Here is a 6,124-nt window from a genome sequence, read left to right as displayed (position 1 = left end):
CGAACATTAAGAGAATCAAAAGAATTATAGCATTTGGTTTGGTTATTAGTGTTGGTGCATAGATGTCAGTAGTTCATATGTATAAAGTCTGTAATCGAGTCTGTAATATTGTTTATGTAATTGTTTGTGTAACAGCGAAGTTGTTGACAAGTTCGCTTAGGCGAACTTGTTAACCAAGCGAAGTTGTTGACAAGTTCGCCTAGGCGAACTTGTTCAACGTGCGAAGTTATTGACAACTTCGCCTGAGGCGAAGTTGTCGTGTATTTAAGTAACCTACGGGTTACTGTTTAAGGTTCGGTTTTTTGATAGTTTGTTTTAGAGTTCGTGATAGTTGTGATCATTTCACGTGTCAAGTGTCTGTAATAGACGTGGTTCGAGTTATAATATAACGTGGTTTCGATTGTATCGTGTGTTCGTGTTTTACGTATTCTACGCTCGTAACTACCTACGCAGGGATTCCGCACCTGCGTAGATAGCGATATCCCGTGTAAGATCCGTCCGGGAACCTACAATTGGTATCAGAGCTTCAGCTCGATTGTGTGGTTCGGGATTTCACGCGGGTGTAGAAAACGTCTCGTTTGACCTATTCGCGGGACGCGTTTTCGTTGATATTGTGTTATACTCACCTTATACAGTCATATTCAAGCCGTTACACCGACCGGAAACTGCTAAATCGTCGAAAACAGATCTGAATATTTTCAGTGTTCTTCGGGCGAAGTTGTTGTTCTTCAGGCGAAGTTGCCGTCACTGGAAGTAGGGTTTCGGCGAAGATATAAGGTTAAGCGAAGTTATCCACAACTTCGCCTACCTCATAAGTTCGCCTAAGCGAAGTTATCCTCAACTTCGCTTACCTCCTAAGTTCGCTTACCTTAAGCGAAGTTATTCTCAACTTCGCCAAGTCACGCGAATTTAAGGATTTTCCAGCGAAGTTAACACTTAAGCGAAGTTATCCTTAACTTCGCCTATAGTACTGTTTGGAAGAATTTTTGCTTTTCTCGGGTTTTTCGTGTTTTCGAGAAGATGTCGCCGATTAACATCTCAGAGTTAGTCAAAATGGAAGTCGAAGCGGGGTCGGCTACTAAGGCCCCAAGGTTGATGAAAGGAACAGACTTCGTAGCGTGGAAAGATAGATTCATTCAGTATATTAAATACCAGGATGCAAAGATGTGGGTGTGCATCCAGGATGGATATATTCCACCGACAATGGAATACGAAGGTAGGGATGTGATAAAGAAGTACAGCAAGATGGAGGAAGAAGAGAAGAAGATGTATGAGGCCGAGAGCAAGGCCCATGCCGCAATTACTATGGCTCTTCCTCAAGAGATTCTCCATACATTTCGGAAGTACACGTCTGCACGAGAGCTTTGGGATGCTCTTGAGAATAGATTCGAAGGGAACGTGGGTATTCGTGCCTCGATGATTAAGTTGTTAAAGACCCAGTTCTCTGTTTTCAAGTATTTGAAGAACGAATCGCTCGATGATATTATCACCCGATACTATCATCTAATGACAGAGCTGAACAACTATTCAATTGCTTATAGAGAGGAGGAAATAGTTGAGAAGCTTCTCGATGCTCTACCACCGAAGTGGGAAATGTACACTGTTCTAATGAGAGAAGACAAAGACTTTCCTAATTTTGACTTGGAGATAGCAGTAAACAAGCTCAGAACCTTTGAGCTTAATATGCTTCGTAAAGAAACACCAACGGATCAGGTTCAAGACCCTAGTATGTATAGTGCCAAAGTTAACTCAGGCTCTAGTTCGAAGTCTGAATCTGCTGCTTACTACTCCAAAGGAGAGTCAGGTTCTAACTCTTCTCATGAAGGAAATGTATCGGTAAACATGAACGGTGATGTTTGCTTCGTTGCTGGAGGATCAAGTGCTTCGAAACCTCAAGCATCCAAGAGTAGTTTCTCTCCCAGTGCTTCAATCAATAACTACACTAAGATGCCAATGAGTGTGAAATCTGCTGAAGAGCAGTTTGCACTGTATGCATCTTTTATTGCTTCTTACGAGAACTACATACAAGGGAAGATTGTGGACCCTGCTGTTTTGGAAGAAGACTATGACCAGATCGATCCAGATGATCTGGAGGAGATGGATCTGCAGTGGCAGATGGCGATGATAGTCAGAAGAGTGAAGCGTTTCATGAAGAAGACTGGCAGAAAGTTCGTAGGTGGAAAGCCAGGATTTGATAAGTCAAGGGTGAGGTGTTACAATTGTCAACGAAATGGACACTTTGCAAAGGAGTGCACTAATGCACGGGTAGAACGTAGTCAGGGGAGGACTACACAGCAAAGTGGAAATAACAATGGGGATAATGCCATGATGTCTGATGCTGGTGAATACAACTGGAACATGTTCTCTGGAGAACTCTTTGAGCAGGCACACATGGCGAAGGTTGCAGCTGAAGAATGTATGAAAGCTGCTGAAAATGTAAAAGCTTTCATGGCTAATGATCAGAACTCCGAGGTATGTGCTAAACCTATCTGTACTAAATGTGAGAACTTGTCTGAACAGCTTGCTACAATTACTGATCAGTATGTTAAGTTGGATGCCGAATTTAAAACCTTGAAAGAAGATCATCACTTCACAAAAACGAGAGAAAATAATTATAAAATAAAAATTAAAGCTTGTGAAAAAGACGTTAAAAGTTTAAAAACAAAATTAGCTGAGAAAATTGATGTGATCGATCTAAGCTACGAGGTTTTAGAAGAGAAAACCAAGTTAATTGCTGAGAAAGAAAAGCAGATTGCTGATCACCAGGTAAAAGTGGTGGAACTAAATAGGAAACTGGAGCAATTCCGGAATTCCTCTGCTATTCTTGATCACCTCGTCAGTGATCAAGGTTCCTCACCTAAGAGGGGAGGAATTGGTTACCATGAGGTTCCACCACCATATAACCATAATTATACTTTCAATCCTAGTGTTCATGAATCTGTTAATTTTGTAGCTGATCAGACAGGTACTGCTAAGGAAACTGGTAAAGTACCGGAAGTTAGTAAAGGCGAAACAAGTTCGCCTGTCTCAAAAATTAAAATTTCAAGTCCAGTCTCATCTGATTCGGATAAGTCATCCGAGTCGGGTAAGACAAAAGAGAAGGAAGTATTACCCACTAGTGGAGAAAAGGTTAAATCAACTCAAAAGAGTACTCCACTCAACCCATATGTCCCACCTTATGTGAGACGTACGGGTGGTAATACTGCCTCCACATCTAAAACATCTGCTGAAAAGAAAGCTGAATATAGGTGTTGTTTTAGATGTAATCAAACAGGGCACCTTGTTGCTGATTGCCCTCTGAAGCAGCGTTTCAGAGAGGTGAGGCCCTCGAAAACTGAGACTAAGGTTTCTGGAAATCGTTTAAATGTTAAAAATGAAAACCATTCAAATTTGAAATATAATACAGGTTTTCAAAGAAACACATCTCGTTTTTATACCACTAATAACCAAACCAAAGGCTATAATTCTTTTGATTCTATTTCTGTTCGTCGGTTTGGTTGGCCTCACTATCAGTCTCCAAGGAGGTATCCTGTTAGGACTTGTGGAAATTTTTCAAATGCTAACTTTGGTCAGCCAAGGAGTGTGAGTTCTGTTAAGAAGGTTAGTCGACCCAAGACCAAGAGGTCTTGGGTCCCCAAATTTTAATAATCTTTTTGTTTGTGCAGGAACAGTTGAACAGGGCGTCCAAGAATCTTTGGGTTGTGGACAGCGGCTGTTCCCAGCACATGACTGGTAACAAGGATTTGTTACAAGATTTAAAACCTGTTCAAGGGGCAAGAGTCAGTTTTGCTGGTGAGAGTGGAGGCAAAATAACTGGAAGGGGTACGGTAACTAACGGGAAGATGACGTTAGAAAATGTGAACTTTGTTGAAGAACTGAAGCACAATCTGCTGAGTGTGTCGCAGATTTGTGATAAAGATTATACCGTACACTTCACGAAGACTGATGCGATTGTGTTGAAGCCTGGTTTTCAAATACCAGAGGAGTGGATAGTAATGAAGGCCCCACGTGATCGAAATACGTATATGATGGATTTAAGTTCAACTGAAATGTCAACAGAAGAATCGTGCCTTTTGACGAAAGCAAGCGAATCGGAATCTGAACTGTGGCACAGGAGAATGGGGCACATTCATCTTCGGAAGATGAACCATATTGTCAGACATGGGCTTGTGTTGGGTGTTCCCTTAAAAAGTTTCAATTTTGAAGACAAATGTCTTGCGTGCAAAAAGGGAAAGCAGCACAAGAAGTCCCATCTCACCAAGAAAGTAAACTCAATTGCCAGTACACTAGAGCTGCTTCACATGGATCTCTTCGGTCCTGTGAATGTAAGAAGTCTAGGTGGTACAACTTATTGCTTGGTAATTACTGATGACTACTCACGATACTCGTGGGTATACTTCCGGAAATCAAAGGACGAAACGGCTCAACTGGTGAAGAATCTGATTACCAAAGTTGAGAAGATTATGGATAAACGAGTGAAGTTCATCAGAAGTGACAATGGTTCCGAGTTTAAAAATTTTGAAATGGAGATCTTCTGTCTGTCAAGAGGGATTGAACACCAATTCAGCGCTCCGTATACTCCGCAACAGAATGGAGTGGCTGAAAGGAAAAATAGAACTTTAATTGAAGGAGCCAGAACAATGCTGGCTGATTCGAAGCTTCCGGTGGTGTTCTGGGCTGAAGCTGTTTCTACAGCTTGCTATGTCCTGAATAGAGTGTTAACGGTAAAAAGACTTAATAAAACATGCTACGAGCTGATGCATGGAAGAAAGCCCAATTTGTGTGGACTTGAAGCTTTCGGGTCCCCGTGTTCAATTTTAAAGGCACATTCAAAGTTTGGTGAAGCAGCCGATGAAGGAATCTTAGTCGGCTATGAAGTTGGGACTCCCAACAGGCGTGTCTTTAATACAACGAATGGCAAGGTTGAAGTGGTATGTAACACCGACATCACGAATTACAGATCGCCAAGACCAAGCATCGGACCTCCTGGGATTTTCGACTATGATAGGCTCTTCAAGTCTTTTAACATACCTGATTTGGTTCATACAGAAGAAGAAGAACGTGTTGCTACGAAGATGTTTCTAGATGAGGAGGAAAATTTGGCACATAGACAGCTATTTGATGATTGTCAACCTTCCTCATCAAATTCTATCGATTCCCCTGCTGTCTCTCCTGAAGAAGAGTTTATCAATCCTTTTCACTCTCAGCCAGAAACAACCATTGATGAGCTCTCTACTAATTTAGAAGATAATTTGCATGTTGGTGCTGTGCCGACCACGAGAATTCACAAAGATCACCCTCTGGAGAATGTTATTGGTGATGTGTCCTCCGGTGTGCAAACCAGAAGTAGCTTGAATGAGCACACCTGTGTTTATACAAGCATTAAGGAAACGGGTATAATGAACGAATGTTTGTACTCATGCTTTATTAGTCAGATTGAACCGAAAAATTATCAAATGGCTCTTAAGGACAGCTCGTGGGTCGAGGCCATGCAAGAAGAGTTGGCTCAATTTAAGAAGATGGAAGTTTGGACTTTGGTTGAAAAACCAAGGAATGTGCATGCAATAGGCACAAAATGGGTGTTCAAGTGCAAGAGAGATGAAAAGGGGATTATTATAAGAAATAAGGCGAGGCTGGTCGTTAAAGGATTTAATCAGCAAGAAGGGATAGATTATAATGAAGTGTTCGCTCCGGTGGCCAGGTTGGAAGCGATAAGATTGTTTTTGGCGTTTGCTGCTTTCAAGAAGATGAAAGTGTTTCAGTTGGACGTGAAGAGTGCGTTCCTCAATGGGAAAGTTGATGAGGTTGTGTATGTTGAGCAACCTCCGGGTTTTCCTGACCCAGACTTTCCTGATCATGTATACAAGTTGAGCAAGGCGCTATATGGATTACATCAGGCACCTCGTGCCTGGTATTCAACGTTATCGGACTACTTGCTAGAGAATGGTTTTGAAAGGGGTTTGATTGACAGCACACTGTTTGTGAAGAGAGATGGAAGTGACTTCCTGCTAGTTCAAGTCTACATGGATGACATCATATTTGCTGCATCAAGAGTCTCCATGTGTCAGGAATTTGAGGCCGTCATGAAGAAAAGATTCGAGATGAGTGCTATGGGTGAACTAAC

The sequence above is a fragment of the Bidens hawaiensis genome, unplaced genomic scaffold (genome assembly GCF_021521415.1).
Source record: "Bidens hawaiensis isolate Kalapana, Puna unplaced genomic scaffold, B.hawaiensis_p1.1 tig00001269_1, whole genome shotgun sequence".
Taxonomy (NCBI): domain Eukaryota; kingdom Viridiplantae; phylum Streptophyta; class Magnoliopsida; order Asterales; family Asteraceae; genus Bidens; species Bidens hawaiensis.
Note: the sequence above shows the minus strand (reverse complement) of the source record.